Below are 18685 nucleotides of genomic sequence, written 5' to 3'. Positions count from 1 at the left end.
TTGGGAGCTAGTTGCAAATTACTTAATCTCCGTTTATCCACATGTACAGTGAGTTACTAACACCCATTTTACCTACTTTACAGCCAAGTAAGAGGATATTTTTCCTAGTTATGAGGATAAAATTTTATATATATGTGTGTTTATGGGTAATGATTAAAATTCATAAGTAACTTATTATTTTTCACTTTGAAAGCCTTATGTGTTCTTCAAATTAAAAAAAAATACAGAGAAGGAAAAAGAAACCTACTAATTCTTCTTCAACAGCAATAATCACTAGTAACAACATAGTGTATATCCTTCCAGATCCTTTTCAGTGAGATTTACAGTCTTTAAAATTCTTTTGAGACTTATTTTCTTTTCTTAACCAATGCAGAGTGAACACTTTTAGATGTCACTAAACATTCTTCTATAACACTGCTTGCATGTTAAATAGTATTTTATTGTATATTAATAGCATACTGTCCACTGTGAAGTTCAACACAAATGCAATGTTGATTTAATATTTAAATGATGAGCACAAGCACGGGAGACCCTGAAACTAACATTAAAAATTGTTGCCTTGTAGTTTGCTTGGAATAGTCGGTTTTCAGGTAGTGCTGTGGCCTATTACTCAGGAATCTTTATGGCAGTGGTGATGGTCAGGTGTGCTGATCTGCAATGAAGGTTAGTACATTGAATTTAACAGGGCTCAGAGGACAAATAAAGAGAGAGGCTGAACCTGCCTCAGGCAGTGTTTACGTGCTCATTGGATGTTAGAGTCAGTTTTGCAAGTGTTCCTACAGGAAAGAATTCATTTTTGAAAAATCATCAACAAGAAAGAAAGGGCAGGAATAGTTTTGAACTCAGATTTTTGTAAGGCTCTTTGTGCCCCTGTCATTTAAAAAAAGAAAGAAAAGAAGCAGAAATTGAGTAAATTTAGAAAAGGACAACGAGCACTGTGATTGCTTCTACTGCCTTAAAAGAAATACTCCTTCCTTGAATATAGGAGTCTCTTTGGTCTGAAGTATGTGACTAGATTTCTGAAAACATTAGAAACATGAGAACATTTCCCAATTTAGGTTTCTGTAGTATTACTGTAAAATATAAATCACTCTAAATGGTCAGCTCCATAGGACGTATCTTTTTAGGACTTTTTAAGAATTCTAGGGACTTGTGTTTGCAGTCGGGTGTAGTAAAGTCACACGGGCTTCGGAAATGTGAAAGATCTGGCTTCAGTTTCACTTCTGCCATTCACTAGCTGCATGATCCTGAGCAAATTACCCAACCTGCAAAATGGAGACGACCATACCTGCATCCCAGGATCGTTTTGAGAATTAGGTGACATCATGTGTTTAAATCTCTCGGCAGAGGGTAGGTGCTCACCAAGTGCTGACCACCCACCTGTGCAGTGGGCTCCAAACAGGTCATGGAGGCAGTCATGTTGGCTCACTCTCTCTTCTCGGGAACCTGATGGCTGAACCACTAGAAAATTTAATTTTCTTGGCTGTATAAATTATTTGTTACAACATGAGTAAAAGCACTGATTTGCACAGTCTAAAGGAAGGTTCTAAGAAATTAGATAATTGATTAAAGCAAGCATGAAAGAAGAGGAGCTCAGGCATTTTGGGATGTCCTTGGCTCCATTCCAGTATCTTCTCTTACCATCAGTGTATTTTACCTTAATTCTAATTACTTTCCTCTTGGCCTAGAGGCTTCCAGATGGCCCAGGCTCAGCTCTTTTTGTGGCCACTCATCTCAGGCCTAGCTTTAAGCCATCTGAGATCAAAGCCTTCTGCTTAGGGGACGCTGCATTTAATTCTCTCTTACCACGTGTGGCCAGAGAGGTAAGGACAGATACTTTAATGTGTTTTTATCAAACTTGATTTAATATCCAGCCCATTTGCTTTTGAAGTTTTCACCCAGTGAGAGACGAAGTGGCTTATGAGGACAGAGCAAAGTCCTCAGTTCTGCATGGCTTCTTCCCTCTGTGCTCTCCTTAATCTATTGCCAAAAGTTATTGCTAAAAAGGATCACCTTTTCTCTTAAACATCACAATAATATCTCAATATAAATGAAATTATTTTAAAAACTATCATTAGATCTTGTACAGTTTTCTCTCCAATGTGATTTGTAACACTGATACGTTGTTAAATTCTATGCGCTAAAGAAGCTACATGGAAATATACTACGTATATCCAGTTGGTTCATCATATTTATATCAACATCTCCTTTAAGGCCTTAGAGATAACTCTAAGCATTGACTCTTTTAAATATTACAGTGTTTTTGTTGAATCAACATCAGCTGCTGAGACTTTAAGTGAAAGTCGGAGCACTAAAAATGGGCCCAACATTTGAATTCCGTTTTAATTCCTCTTGAGTGGCAAAGGAGTGGTTCTGTAGGTATTGAGCTTCTGTTAAATGAAGTATAGCTGGGCTTTCCTGATGTGGACTGGGAAATCACCTCAGTCTTTAGGGCTGCTGCTGAAATGGACTCTTTCCACTATGAAACATAAATTAAATCGAAAGATTGGAGCTCTGGAAAGTCTCCTACCCTGTACTCCACCCCAAGGCCATAGTGGAAAATAAAACAGCAAGAGAGAACTTCATGAAGTGTCAAGAATGCTAATGAACCCTGGTCACCTAAGCGTATTAAACCAAGGAAATCTGCATAGGGAAGCCAAGCTTCAAACATGAGAGAACATTCAGGATGCAGTGGCTTTCCCAGTTATTTAAAGCCCGGGCCATTTTCACCAGCCAGGTGGCGTGCCTGCTGGCAGGTTGCCTCATGCAGCTATGCAGACAGGTTTGGTTGGCATTAAAGACTTCTCTGACAGTCATTTGTCACTACCAGAATATAGAATATTTTGTGGCCTGGAAGAATTATTTGATTGGCTGCTTTAGTAATTATAGCATTGATTTGTCCCTCATGACACGTTTGTTATATCTGTGTTAACAGCCCAGGGAAAACAAAACGGTTGCAATTTGTTACCTGTATTTTGGGGGATAAAAACTAGCTGGTTTCACATTTGTTTATTTTTCCTTTACCAAGCAAAGCTGTTACCCAATAATTAACTGAACACCGGACTTAGGAAAGAAATAAAGTGCTTGATTTTTTCTTTTTTTTTTTTTTTGACTCCTGCACTATGTGGAAAAATTCATGGGAGGGCAGGGAGAGAAGACATTTCAAGAAATTACTGTATACCATGGTTAAGAAATGTCTCTGGGATCGTAAAATCATAAAAGAATAATTGGATAGAGACACCACCTGATTCTCCTGGGGGACTCTAATGACACTTTTGAGAGCCGAGAAGGCCCTCTACATGAATCTCAGAAACACTCTGCAATTTTTGCCTCTTCTCTCTTCAGCTCAATGGGTTTCTGGCCAAGTCCCAGGACCAGGAGCTGAGAGAGAGGCTGGGTCTCGGCTCTCTCTCAAGATGAAGCGAAATACCAGACATGCTGAAGCTCCTGTGTGAAATCTCCAGGGAAGTTTACAAACCTTTGGTGCTGTCTATTTTATGGGCAAAGTTCTAAACTAACCATGTCATTGGTGTAGCTTCTGACCAACTCTTCAGTCTTTTTCTCTTGTGACATGGCTAAGAAATACAGTTCCAGCCCATGTGGGTTTAGTCGGGAAGGCACCCGAGGGTTTTGGTGGGAGTTGAGTCGCATTTCAAAAAGCTGAAAATTTCTGCCCAGTATGAGAAAGAGAGAACCATTGTCCACAGGAGAATCATCTTCATTAGTCTTAACTAGGATGTTGACATTTGAATTGGATGTTTGGAGGTAATTGTTCTGTTGCACCAGTACAAAATGTCCAGCTTGGCCAGTACTTGGGACAAGTGTCCTAAACGCTTAAGAATAATTAACAAAAATTGAATAGCTTGAGATTTGGGGGAAAGGGAAAAATTTCAGGAAAAGAGGCAATGTCGGTAGAGAAGCTCTTTTTCCTTTTGGTACCACTGTTTGCTCTTGGCTTCTTAACAGCAATCTTGAATGGTTAGCATTCATGAAGTCCATTTGGGTATGTAAGGGCTTCCCAGGCCTTATTCCACTCAGTCCTGGCAGCTTCCCCAATTACAGGTGTCAGTTTGTAGATAAAGAATCTGAAGTTCAGGAGGGCTCTGTGGTTTGCCCAAGGGAGCTCAAGATGCAAATATTAAGGCATGATTTGTGGCCACCCTTCCCGGAATTAATTCTGCTTATATGTTCATCAGGATCTTCTGTGGAGTTTTTTTGAAAATGCAGTTTCCTGGGTTTTACCCCAATACCTCCAAGGAGGAGATTGGGAAACCCTAGCTTTTGCTTGTTACTTTATATATTCAGCTCTCAAGAATTTCTGAGGAACAGCCCTTGAGAGCCATGTAAAAGTCCAGGATGAGTACAGGTTATGCCTGATGATGGGCTGCGACTGAAGAAGAAGGCCAAGGAATCAGCAGAAAAGACTCTGTTTGGCCCTGGGGGGAAAGTGGGGCGATGCACATGCACTTGGTCAGCTCTGTCCCCTCACTGTCAACAAGGACACTGCGGAGCCCCTCTTTACCTTTCATGGGTTTGTTTTTTTTAAACCTTAAAGCCCCCTACTTCTAGCCCCGGCACAATTTCTCACACACAGTAGATATTCTAACACATTTGTGAAATGACCACATAAATGCTCTATCTTCACCAGAGCACAGAACACGACCTGGCCAGTTTAGGTGCAAGTAAGGGGTAGAACTTGAGGAATAGACTGAAAAGGCGTGGTGTCTGGGTGACTGGACTCTGTAATTATTGGGAGATGGGGAAGGAGCAGCATGTTCTGAATGCCTTGCACACATAAGGCCCTTTCATGAGTCATTTCATTTCTTCTTATAGCTTCCCTCCAAAGTAACTACCATTACACACACTGAATAGATGAGCAGCTGAGCAAATTCAAGTATCCTGCTCATGGTCATGTGGTTAGTACCGGAAGCCCAGAACTCCAACCTGTCTGTCTGAGGCAAAGCCAAGCCCTTTATACTTTACCCTGTGTCTCCTGATTAGAGAAGAATCTCAGTCCAGAGCCACACTGTTCAACTGAAATATAAGGAAAGCTACAAACATGAACCACATATGTCATAAAAAATTTTCTAGCACACATACTTAAAAAATCAAAAAGACATAGGTGAAACTAATTTCAATAGTGTATTTTATTTAACCTAAGTATCTAAAATACCATTTTAGCATTCAATTTAAAAAACTCAACAAGATATTTTCCATTCTTTTCTTCATACTAGTTTTCAAAATCTGACATGTATCTGACACTTCCAGCGCACCTCAATTAGGACTGACCACGTTTCAAGTGCTCAGTATCCCCGTGTGGCTGATGGAGGCCAGCCTGGACAGGACGGATGCGGAGAATCAGTATTGCTTTTGTTACCGAACTCAGGCTCAGCTGCTCATCGCTCAGGAAGCCAGTACTGAGAGACAAGTGTTGGGTAAAGGAAAAGTAGCTTTATTTTAAGAAAGCCCCAACCTGGCAAGCCAATGGGCCACTGTCCGAAAGAACCAACTCCAAAATCCTCAAGTTTCAGACAAGATTTATACAAGACGCAAAGCAGGAAAAAGGCTGTGGGCTACGTGCTGGGGGTAGACATTTTTGTGCATTAATCACAAGGTGCTGTGGGTGTGCTAGCAACATCGGAACTCGAGTGTGGTCATTATACTGTCCAGGTCAGCGCATCTGTTCAGTGGGTCAGTGGTCGTGTGTTTCTGGAAAAGCGAGAACAGAGACAGAGTAGAACAGACAAAGCGCAACAGGAACCAGTCCATCAAACCCTGGAGGTACACTGAACGATTAACAAGCCCTTGGTTGTAACACTATCAGGATACTTACTTGGGTTAATAGAGGGGAACTCAGCATTGGGACATCCGGGAGGAGGTGATGTTTTGAAGGGTGACTAGGTCAGGCAATCCAATGTGCAAGAATATTTTATTCGTTTGGCATAAATTAGTGACTGCCTCCTATGTACCAAGCATTGTTCTAGTCCCCAGGCTGGAGAGGTAAATAAGATCCAGTGCTTTCACTAATGGAGTCTCCACTCTAGGAGGAGAGATAGACAATAAGCAAATAAACACATAATGGAAGTAATTTGAAAAAAAACATGTAGCCAGCAAGCAGATAGTGTGGCAGGGACTTTTTTTTTTTATTGAAGTATACTTGATTTACAATATTATGTTAGTTTCAGGTATACAGCAAAGTATACAGCAAGGTGATTCTGTTATTTTTCTTAAGATTATATTCCATTATAGGTTATTACAAGATCTTGAATATAGTTCCCTGTGCTATACAGTAAATCTTTGTTGCTTATCTATTTTATGTATAGTAATTTATGCCTGATAATCCCATACTCCTAGTTGCCCCTCCCTCTCTCTCCTCTTTGGTAATGGTAAAGGTGGGACTATTTTTGATGAGATAATGATGAGAGGTGTTTCTGAAAAAAAGCCATTTCAAAAGAGACTGGAGCCAGGCATAAGTAAGCCTGGATAAATAGTGTTCTATGCAGAGGGAGTCTTGAGATGGCAACATGCTGAACAGGGTCTGGGAACAGCAGGGCCCGCGTTTGGAGGGGAGGGGGCATGGTAGCAAATGAGGCCTGGGAGTGAGGCTGGAGTCAGCTCGTGCCAGGACTCAAAGGGTGTGGGAAGGACTTCCCCAAGTGTGATGGGAAGTCTTCCCAGGGTTTTGAGTCAGAGGTCGGGGCTCTCTGAATACACATTCCTTTCTATTCTGGCTATGGTGTGGAGGATAAACTGGAGGTGGGGGTGGTGAGTGGCAGGTTGTTATTGCAGGTAATGGGCAGAGCTGTGAGGAATGTCTAACTTCAGGGGGATGAGGATGAGCAAACGGTAGATGTGGTTCCATTCTCAGGGCACTGGTGTCGCTGAATGTTGTTTCATATATTACATAGGCATGTGTCGATAATTGGAGAGCTTTTTTTTCAGATTTTACAATTGATTCTATTAAGTGGCTTTCTCAGAGAATTATGTCATGATCTTTTGCCAAAACTGGGGTAGGATGGGTGGTTGTGGTTGACATTGGAGGGTGGTCTGGTCAGGAACACCAGACACCAGAATCTGCCTTAGTGCTGCCAATCCTCTTATCTGGGAGGGTCCCGAGGAATACTGAGTTGTGAAAAAAACAATGACACATGAAAAATAAGAGCAGCACTGTACTGTCAGCTGACCTTGTATTTAAAACTCCAGCGTACAGCTACTGGGTGAAAAACAAGTAACACAGGAGGCATGAAAGGGACTCGAAAAGCAGGAGGATTCGTCTCCTGGACCCATGCCCGGATCTTCGAATCTCACCACTAGAGATGAGAGCACCCCTTCAATAGAATATGAGCGTCATAAAGACTGGGATCCTGCCATATCATGAGAGGTAGAACCCGGAATCTAAGAAGTGCTCAGTATTTGTTGCATCCATTCATTCAGTCATTCAATGACTCCTTCATCCAATGAGTATCTTCTCTGGGCACTGGAATACAGCAGGGAGGAGACATGGCCGCTGCATTCTGAATTCACAGTTCACCACCAGACTTTACTGTGTGATGAGTTCTTTGGGGAGGAAGGACAGCTCCCTATGGGAGTGCACCTGAGGGTTCCCAAAACCAGGGTGAAGAGGGGTGGGAGCCTTCCTGGAGGCAGTGGCGCCTGCAGAGATCCTTCCTGGGCTTAGACTGGGGCATGTATGCATCTGTGAACGGTAAGGAAACACTCTGTTGGTGGACTTGCTGGCAGTACCAAGGTCGTTTGAATGCAGAGCTGTATTTTCAAAATAATAGCCTGTAGTTAGCTGGCAAATTTAAATGGTGATAATAAAGCCTCATTAATATGTATGACTTGCACTTTTCCTAAATTTGGTACAGTGAAAAGCTGGAGTATATGGTAATTTAAAAAAAATCTACATTCATTCCATTCGAGTAATCTGGCATATAATACCTGATTATCATAATTTTACCTAAATAATGAAGAAACTAGACAAGGGAAAAATTAAAATCTTTCACATTAGACACAATTGTAATTTTTTTTACAGTAGCATTCACAGTTAAATTCTTAATTAAGTCTGCATGCCTCTTTTATAAAAGTGTATTTTGTAGATATAGTTAATCTTTTAACATCTGCGTTAATGAGAGGAAAGAGCAGCATAGATAATTCTCCCAAACCGAAGCTTAAAATCCATCTCCACTGGGCTGTGTGATAAAGTCTATCCTCTGCATGCCTGATACTTGCTTTCCTGATGATGCTCTTTGTGGGATAGTGCTAACGTGCCTTTGCATTTCCTGAAAAGAAAGAGTGGCTGATGTAAATCAGGGAAGAGAATATGGCAGGGGCTGAGGGGTGGGGAAGGCTGTCTGGGATTGACATTTTTCCAGGGACAATAGGTATGTAGATTATTGACTAGCACATACGGTATAAGTTGAAAGAGAAAAAGAAATTTCTTTTTTCCTTCCTTCATTCCTTTGTTTCTTCCTCCCTTCATTCCTTTGTTTCTTCCTCCCTTCTTTCCTTCCTTTCTTCTCTTAATTCATTTATTATATTGTCAGCAACATTCAGTGTCAACAAAAACACACAAATCCATTCAAGTTCAGGTTAAATCTTAACTATAAACCCTGGGAAGCAGCTTATCAACATGATCGCCTCCATGGGAACTAAATACTTCTGCCCGTTTCTAGCCTAAAGCCCTCTAGACACATAGTTGTAAATTTGAGGGGGATAACGCCGTGCATATGTTGATGCTTCTTCTGTGCATATGCTGATGCCCAATACAATAGTCTTTGGAAATTACGGAGAATTCTGGAGGCATCTTCAGTTGTGGGAGGGCATTTTTCAGTATTTGTTGCTGTCATCATAATAAAGATTACAAATGATCTCCCTGCTGCTCAGGGTACATCTTCTAGGACCAGACATCAACCCAAAGATGGCAGAAATGCATTCAGAGTCCCGCTTTATGAATTTACTTTGCTTATTGCATTTCCTTTCTTGGAAATGTCATTGCTTTGGAATTACTGGGATCATGGAGAAAAGCATGCCATCAAGAGTGTAAGCTATAGAGTGGGGAAATGTGATAAAGTCAATTTAAGTTTGACAGAAATCTTGGGGGTTTTTGATCCACAACTTCTAGGTAAGTGCTTCACCCTTTGTGCAGTCAGAGGGAATGTTTTTAGCCATTTTTGTTGTTGTTGTTGAACACACATAAGAAAGGGCAGACCTGGTATGTTACCAGCTTGATGGTAGTTTGGAATAATATGCCATCTCCAAAAAAAAAAAAAGCCCACTAATTCAATTAAGCCACAAATGTAATTGTGTTGGTTTCTGGCTGTGAAAAAAAGAGAAGCAGGACAATGAAACAATGCATCAGATACTAAATGGTCCTCGGTGTAAGACAAACTTCTCATTCATTTCAACAAGAGCAATCTTAACCCCCCATTTAAAATGCTCATATAAAATTTAGCATATTGTTTTCAATAATCATACAAGATATCACGTACTAGAAATAGAAATTGCAAAGCATTTTCTTTTGGACATGTGGTCTAAATTTTAGAGCATGTTCATGTGCATACTTGTGCACACACATGCACACACACTCACGGGAACTCTCATCACTCAGTCTTGGGGTGTCAATTTACATGCAAAGGCAAAGACTTAGTTGGAAGGACGGGGTTACTTACAGAATCAGTAAGAGGCTGAAGTAGCAGGCTTGGAAATAGGAACCAAGACAATCTAGTTGACAGGAATTATTTTTTAGCATCAGAGTGCTGAGGCTCACTAAATAAGCCCCAGCCATTTTCCTTGTGTCCTTCTCTTGATTGAAATTGAGACTCCTGGAAGGAAGCAAGCATCCAATTGGCTCATTTGCTCACTCGCTCAGCCTTGGTAGGAGAGAGTGGGGTATTTCCATCAGCGGTCAAACAAGACTGTATCCAGTGGGGGAAGGTTGGAGGATGGAGACTGGGCAGCCCCAAAACGGGAAGCAAGTAGTCCAGGATATGAGGGTGAATAAGTATTACTCCTTGGAGAGATTTCCCTGCCCCTGAGTGGAGAGCTGGCTGTCTTCTCTTTGATTGTTTCAAAGCAGAGCACAGCTTGATGTGATGTAAGGAGCCTCTGGCATGGAGTCTGAAGACCTGGTCTCATACAGCTTGGCTTTATGACTTTTTGCATTTTGCTTGTCTTCTTGGCATCTTAGTTTCCGCATCTTGCTCATCTCATGGAGTTGCTTTGGACACTAAGATGAGTGTACATTAATACACGTGAAAGCAATTTCTAAGACTGTAAAGCAGTTCCCAAATGTGCCTGTGAGTTTGAGAATCTTCTGTTAGTGACTTCAAGAGCCCAAAGAATGACACAAGGGCCCAGCAGTGTGTTTTAGATCTTGCACGCATCCTAGAGACTGAGATCGGTGTCATTTCATGAATGTGTCCCTGATGGATTAGCTGGGTGAAATGACTGTCAGGAAATGTAGTGTTAGATGCAGTCTGGTATCCACCAAACATAGGTCATCCCTTATAAAGAAAACCTTCCCTTTCCTCTTTCTAGAACAATCTGTCTCATGACGCTCGTTCCCAGCGGCCCTTAGGTTTCGGGCATCTGTCTGGATCTGGGGTTCTTACATGATAAACGAAAAACATATGCAGTGATGTTGTATGTTATTTGACGACTACATCCCTGGAGTCTTTAACATAATTCAAAATTCACCTATTTCAAGACTAATACCAACAAAAGGTAGGAGGAAGCTTTGTTTACCAGATAAAATGAGTGTCCCCTGTAGCCCTGGCATAAATTTGGTTTACAGTTCACTTGCCTCCCTCAGCTCTGAGGTTAAATCATGTGATTGTTGACAAACTTTTAATTTGGGGAAGGGTTAGAGTTGCATTATTTCAAATTTTGTCTCAATGTATTTTATGTCACATTATACTGAATTCACATAATTCAAATCTGCATGCAGTGTGGTGGCTCTGTAATTTGGTACGGTGCTCTAATGACCTCATCTTCTATAATGCCCCAAATTTCAGGAGCACCTTTGGTTTCAATCAGTAACATGTCCACTGTTAAGTGTATCCTATTTAGCAGATGAATAAGAAGGCATCCAGTAAAGCTAGAATACTTTAGTGTACATTTCATCTTGACCCATCTATGGAAAATTCTGATTTTTAGAAACTAGGCACTTGTGTCTGATGACTGTGTCTTGTTTTCACATCAGCCAACTTTTGGGAACTGGATGAAGAGTTTTTGTTTTCACGCTATGCCAGTTTGTCAGCTGGGAAATGAGTTTCTCTGTTTTTGGTGACGGGGTGAATGATACAAGTCAAGGGGGCAGACCTCGCCCCGTCAAGAGATAGGTGTGCTTGTCAGTTTCAAGGAAGGCTTCGTAGTGAGGTAAGCAAAGCCGAGGGGCTGATGGAGCAACACTGGAATCACCTGGAAGAATCTGGACTGTCCACAGCAGACCTTTGGATTCCTCATGCTCACATTTGCCATTTAACCAAGGCCCCGGGAAGCCCACTCACCATCTCAAAGTCACACAGCTGTGAGGTGTGAGGCCAGGCCAAGGTGGGCTTTTTTTTTTTTTTTTTTTTTTTTTTGCATCCACAAACAACCTGCTTCCTCCTTTGAGGGCAAGCCTTTATAAACTGTTTTGTAAAGGAGCCCCTGCATCTTCTCCTCTTGTTTTCTGTAATTCTCTTTTCTATCCATATCTTTTAATCTTACTTTCTAAAAACAGTTTTCAGGGCTAGACCTACAAAATTCATTTTTTTAAAAAGAAATGATTAGGTATTTTTGTCAAACAAACAAACAAATCCATTGGCCTTTGAATGAGGTATAGGAAAGTAATACACTTCAAAATGAACTGGCTACGCACAATAAACTAAAATTTGAAAAAAAAGAACAATAGGAAAATTCTTGGATGAACGTACAGCTTCCAAGTGGAACACTCTTTAGTATGGAATTACATGAGCATGGCGTAGATGAATTATGGCATAATTTCCTAGATTCCCCTGCCTGTATCTTTGGTTCTAGTTGAACTGTCTCCTCCAAGTTTGTCTCACCTCTATTCTTTTTTTGTGTCTGTGTAGGTTTTAGGGTGACCTCGCCTAACATTGCACTGGGAACTTAATAAATGAAGCTACTACTTCTTATTCTTGGTTATTCATGATTTTGCATATCTGGGTCTTATCAATTCTTAAAATAAAAATAATCTCTTAGAGTAATCTGGAGGCGCATAGTCTGCCAAATACTTTCTGCCTATCTGAGTCCACTCAATCCTCACAGTGGCCTTCTGGCTTAGACTGAATAAATACCACTCCCTTTATAGGGATAAGTAGCTTGAACCACGAGACATTTTGCAGCATGCTAGGGCAGGAGAGCTGGGATCCGTCCCACATCACCTGATTCTCTGCTCTCCGTTCTTTCTCTTTGGCCACACAGCTTCTCCCTAGGGTCATTCCACTTCTTTCCGGTCTGTATCAGGGGCCTTGCACACGTCCACACAGGAATATGATCTGCAGCAGCATTCTAGCATCTGCCGTCACAGGCAGCGCCTGCTCTTCCCCTAATGGTGTAACTATTTGTGTCTTAATCCTCCTCTCCAACCCAAGCCCAGTGTCCAAATGGTGACTCATTTAAACCCAGGCCTCAGGCATGGTCAGCAGGATGGGTACACCCTTGCCATCATGCCTCCACCTCTTGCAGCTTGTTAGCTCGCTGCGCTAACAGAGCAGCTTCACACCACCTCCCGACCAGAGCCGACTGCCGGCAACACATGCAGGCTCTGCTGTAATTAAGTATTGATTTCAAGTAATGTGTGTGTACGGAGGAAGCTCATCTCATTTGCGGGCTGCTGTTATCTGTCGGTAGAACAAAATGTGTGATTATCAGTGGATATCCTATGGCTATCTATGGCGAACTGTAACCTCTAATCCATCTAATTGTAGTGACATTACGGTACGCCATGCGAGAGTGGATTGTTTGTCTTAACGTGACCTCTGCTGCTGTCGGCCTGCTTTTGTGCCCAGAAATAGCTGCACAGATTCTTCACTGCAACTCCTTCTTTGTTCCAATTTGGCTCTGCCAGGAAGAAAACTAGCAAAGTCCATTTACTATGATGTCTCGTGGCTGTGACTTCAAATAAATGGAGGACCACGTATTATTTGTTTTCTGCTTTCTCTCTAGCAGTCACACCTCGTGGCATTTTTTTCAGTAGCCTTGCTATTCTCGGGAGAACAAGACAAGAAATTTTGGATGGAGACAAAGTTTACATGATTAACATCTTCAGGAGACGCTGGTGGGTTCTTGAGTGTGCCGTCACCTCTATCCCACATTCTCAGGCCCCGGGGCCGAGTTGAGATTGCTCTGCTTTGTAGATTTGATGAGGCAGGGATATTGAGGGGAGAATCCCTCTTGCCTACTGCAGGAAGGAGAGCCTGCGGACCCGGGACCTGAGTCTCTTTTCATTGTGTGCTTTCTCTTTCCATCTGACAGCTTCATCTCGACTGAGTCACTGGCTGTCTTGATTAGGACTTTTCTCCCAACAGTGGGATGGGAGTTTCCAAATAAAGATATGAGCTAGTTGTGTAGGTGTCTCTTGCCTGTTTGGAGTTTTCCATCATAGGGTAGGTGGTTGGATGGAGTAGCTTGTGTAGGTGGTGACTTTTTCTATCCCTGCTCAAAATACTGTCCCGAGGTATCAGGAAATGAACCAATTAGAAAGTCTTGTCTTCAGGGCTGGCCCTGTCTCCTTTAACATGGCAACCTCTCTCTCGTGTGCCGCGCTGCCTAAAATTACTTCCGTTAGGTGTTTCTTTCCTGCTGCCAGGTGAAGGGATTAAAAGCACAGTAATTTGCCTTGAATGTCCTCCTTTCATACATTTCAGCAAGGGGTCTTTTAGGGACCATATTGACAATAATATTGCACAAATCATGGACGCTTCTTTTGGTAGTTCTAAGTGGGGAATGGAGAAGAAGATTTGGGCTTTGGGGTTGGAGAGATCTGGGTTCTGATTTCCCAGTATATTTTTTTTAATACTGAACAAATAAATTTCTCATCCCCTCAGAGCTTCAGTCTTCTCATCTAAATAATGTGGGCATAACAAGGATCTAGCAGGTCATGAAGACTGAGTAGCCAGTACTCATAGCGTCATCTAGCTTGGTAACTAACACGTGGTAGACTGAGGCATCCTGCCATCCACCACACTGCCTCGTCCACTGAGCAGACGTCATTCTGAGTCAATTAGAGCTCTGGCAATATAGACCTTTCCCAAAGTTTAATTGTGTTTCTTTCATACAGTCATTTGAACTGTCTACAGAGTGTTTCTAAGACAGTACCTAGACACCTGGCCTATTGGAGAATGTCCTGAATGCTTGTTCAAAAGGGTCCATCCAGAGGTGAGCGATGAGGCTGGTGAGAATCATCTTAAGAATCATCTGGGCACATGCTAAATCTGGGCAGATTCTAGGACCCCACTCTGCAGAATCTGATTCAGTATGTTTGAATGAGGGGCCCCTGAAATTTGCATGATTAATGTGCTCCTCAGATGATGATAATGTTTTTGGGCCCTACTTCAAGAAATACTTTTGCAAATATGTCAGCAGAAGAACCACTGGACATCTGAGATTGTCAGCTAGGAAAGGGCCACTCGTGGGGGACAAGACAGTAGCCTTCCAATTACCAAATACGTGTTATGGGCCTGATATGATTCGTCCTGGAGCCCCAGGGGTCACAACAGAACCTGATGGGGAGAAATTCCAAGGAAGAAAATGTTGGCTTAATATAGGTGTTTTCTAAGAATGAAAGCCATCTGAGGGTGGAATATACTGCCTCCAAGGGTAGTGAGCCCACCAGCTTAGGAGAAATTCAAGTTTGTCTGAGTGGCCTCTGGGAATTTTACATAGAAGAAATTAGCTCATGCTCTCATCCCCTATGGTGCTTAATGACATTTATTGTAATTGTTTACCTATCGGTCTAGTGCATTCACTCTCACAAGTGTTCATTAACCATCTACCTGGAGCCTGATTCTGTGAAGATGAAGCACAGAAGTGCTGCATGAATCCAGGCAAAGGTGTGAATTTAACAGATGCTGTTGTCAGGAGAGGAGAAGGAGCTGAGCTTCCATTTCCAAATGGGAGAAGGCAGTAGGCATATCAGGCAGTGAGAAGAGAGGGGAAGATTATCCACTGGAGAAAGGGAGGGAGTGGATCAGTTTTTCTTTGAGAAGAAAGGGTCTTTCACACTAGCATTTTACAAAGTAAGTGAAGCTTTCATTTTCTTCCAAGTGGGTATCCATTTTTCCACCTTTCTCTTCAGAACTATGAAATTCCAATTGTCACTTGGAAATAAAAAGATTATTAAACACTAGTTTTCTCGGTTCCACATGCATCATTCCTTCTCCCTTTAAATTTGTGGTCACCATTATTGTACATAAGATGTACTCCCCCGCCTTTTTTTTTTTTAACTCCGAAACCGCTTAGACTATGCCCTCTCCCTCTTACTCTCCCAAAGGAAGAGAAAAACAATCATCGCTGGCAAATGGCAGTTGCAGCAAGGTAACACCAAGAGCCAGCTTCACACTCAAGAGAGAACCCTGCCCCTCCTCCTTGTGGAAAATGCTCCCCTTTTGATTTTCTACAAACTTTTGTGAGGAATGTTGTTTGGAGCAAGTAGGAGACACTGAATAGTTTCCCTCCTGCTAGGATTTCAGAGTAATAGCACCATTTTCTAGAGTCTAGACTCAGTTTCTGTTTTAAAGCTAGAGGTCAACTATTCATACCAAGATGGCATTAGATGTCTTTAGAATTGGGTCACCCAGGTGACGTTTTGTTAAAAGCTTACATAGGTCAGTTATTAGACCCACATTTTAATGATTAGCTGACCTCAGATACCTTGTTAATCCTCATGTGTGGGTTCATGTGAAGTTGTGGCTCGATTTGATGGTTCTTTGTTGTACCTCCTTTCCCTACTGCCTTGATGGTTGCTATTTATTTGGTATTTTAAAAATTTTCCTCTTATTGACATATAGATCCATCTATCAAAAAGTCATAAGAATAACTTGATGTATGAATGTTCAGAGTTTCTTCAAATCCCAGTAGAGTGAAATTCTCTAAAAGTTCTAGTTTTGGAAGTTGCCATCAGCAGCAGATTTTGCTGAATAGTACTATATATGTTTAATAATAAGATTTCCATTTTTGGTAAACTATTTCTTGTGGAACTATTCTCTGTGATGCTGAGGTTATAGAAAATATCATTTTTCTGTCACTGTTGGTGTTCTTCAGACCCTCGCTTTTAAATGGATGTGCTTTTGGAAACCTAGATGTTTATCTACATCAGAAAAACACCTTATCCTGGGCCGCATCGGGTGAATTGGACAAAGCAATGCAATTTAGTTGGGGGGAAATGGTATGTAATACGTTTTATAAGAGCTGGCTTCCAATAATAACCATCTGACCCCTGTGATCCTGTGTTTTCAATTTTCCTTTTAAGGAATACAACAAGCAATGCTGCTAAGGCATACTTCTCTGTCAAGTGTTCACCGATTTGTGAATTGTTGGACAAGTTTTCCATCTTCAGTGTTAGAAGACAAACATCAAATGCTACTTTTCTCTTAAAGTGTCTTCTCATGCAGCTGTCTCATGGCATGTGCTAAACTCTGCATTTGTATTTGTATTTGTAAAGAAAGTATGAGATCAGAGAAATAGGGCTGTGATTTTAACCTTGGTTCTAGGTTTTTATTTTTGGTTTGACTTTTTAATTTGGAAATAAGCTCAGTATCTGCTAATTGAAAGAATAAAAGGAGCAGCCCGTTGATAACACCTAAACTCATTTACTGAGTGCTTATTGTGTGCATATCTTTTTGCTGGGCTTTATTCTGGGACATCTTATACAACATAGCCCATTTAAAAGGCTGCTTAATAAAGTAACAGTTTGGGAATCCTTGGTGGGAGGTAGGTGTGATAGGCTTCCCCACCTGCCATGTAGGGCAGCAGCCTGAGGATGTCTCTGTAGGGAGATGATCAATAAAAACATTTCTAGGAAATGCCCTGTATCTTCAAATAATTCCCTGGCTTCCGGGAAAGAAGTCCAGATAACTTGAATGTTATCTTGGTAAAAATGTTGAAGTGAATCGTGATCTCAATTCCTGCCTCTCCTAGGTTTTTTTTTTTTTTCTTTCTAAATCAAAGAGCAGTTTAACATTAGTAGAGGTTTATTAATTGTCTGTTGTTGTACCATAAGTTGCCTGCAAACTTACCAGCTTCAAACCACCAACATTTATTATCTCCCAGTTTCTGAGGGGCAGGGTTTCGGGGTGGCTTGCCTTGGTAGTGCTGGCTCAGGGTGTCTCGTGAGGTTATGGTTAGGGGGTCAGTTGGGCTTCAGTTATCTGAAGGCTTAGGACTGGAAAGACTGGAAGACTCTGAAAGATCAGAAAGATTAGGACTGTCAGATGAGCTTCCAAGAAGACTCGCCCATGGCTCTTGGCAGGAGGCCTCAGTTCCTTTCTATATGAGCCTTTCCACAGTGTCCTTAGGACAAGCAGCTGGCTTTCCCCGGAGTGAGTGGTCAGAGAGAGAGAAAGAGAGCGAGAGAGAGAGAAAAGAAAGAGAACAAATGAGAAACTACAGTGGTTTTTGTGAATTAGTCTCCAAAGTCACTCAACCATCACTTTTTCTTTATTTGTTAGAAGCGAGTCACTAAGTCCTTCCCACGTTAAAGGGGAGCAGAATTAAACTCCAACTCTTAAAGGAAGGGATATCAAGGAACTTGGGAACACGTGTTAAAATTACCACAGTTGTACTTGTCATTTAAAGTTTACAAAGAGTTTCCAAACATTGTTTCTTCAAAAGAGTTCTCAACAGCAGAGGTGTCTTTCTCATCTGTCACTAAGGCGCAGGGCCTCTTGCTCTAGAAGAACTATCGTATATTATCAAACTCTTGCATAAATCTCTGCTTCTGCATTTATCCTATGGCATTCTGGGCAGAATGTGTATTGGCCAGTGGAGAAATGGTAATGTGCTGAGACATTCTGATGTACTCAAACAGAGCATTTCCTGTGGTTTTAAGATTCCCCCATCATTTTATTTTCATTATCACGAGGATGGTATCACTGAAAAGCAAGTATACATGGACTGACTGACTTATTTTGTGAGCATTGAGCATCTCTAAATCTGTCGTTCTCCTTGAAAAGACAAATGTAAACAAATTACATGTTCATAAAGAAAGTTTAGAAAAGAGCATCAGAACATACTGGAGTAGACGTTAGGATAGTAATAAAGCTATTTGTTTATAGTACCCTCTTGAGAAATGTTAAGTGTTTCTAAGGTATTAACTTAGGGAGCTGTCAGTGAGACAGGTGATGGTTTGGAGGGTTTTGTTTTTTTTTTTAACTTTTATATTAATATAAAGTAAAAATCTGGGTACACAGATCTATGAATTAGAACACATGTACAGATTCTAATAACCACTACCACAATCAAGAAACCAAGCAATTCCATCACCTTCAAAATCTTTCTCATACTATTCCTTCATGTCTTCCCCAATCCATAATGCATTTCAATCTTTAATCTTTTTTCCATCACCATAGTTTTGTCTGAAAGTACCATATAAACAGATTCATACAGTATCTAATCTTTTGAGACTAAGTTCTTCCATTCAGCACAATGCTTTTGAGATTCATCCAAGGTGCAGTAGCAA

The 18685-nt window shown here is 41.3% G+C and overlaps 1 long non-coding RNA gene and 1 other non-coding gene across 9 annotated transcripts in view; one reads left to right on the top strand and one right to left on the bottom strand.

Annotated features, from left to right (window-relative positions):
• The window catches only part of LOC105079549 (uncharacterized), a 575211-nt gene that overhangs the window by 230104 nt on the left and 326422 nt on the right, over nucleotides 1–18685 (top strand). The gene's annotated exons all lie outside the window — the stretch shown is intronic.
• On the bottom strand, nucleotides 15460–15685 carry LOC123612283 (small nucleolar RNA U3). Its single transcript, XR_012500163.1, has one exon. It is a non-coding gene; the product is annotated as a small nucleolar RNA U3 (small nucleolar RNA).

Source organism: Camelus bactrianus, chromosome 17 (genome assembly GCF_048773025.1).
Source record: "Camelus bactrianus isolate YW-2024 breed Bactrian camel chromosome 17, ASM4877302v1, whole genome shotgun sequence".
Taxonomy (NCBI): Eukaryota; Metazoa; Chordata; class Mammalia; order Artiodactyla; family Camelidae; genus Camelus; species Camelus bactrianus.
The sequence above is the reverse complement of the archived record's forward strand: the minus strand, read 5'-3'. Positions and strand labels throughout refer to the sequence as shown.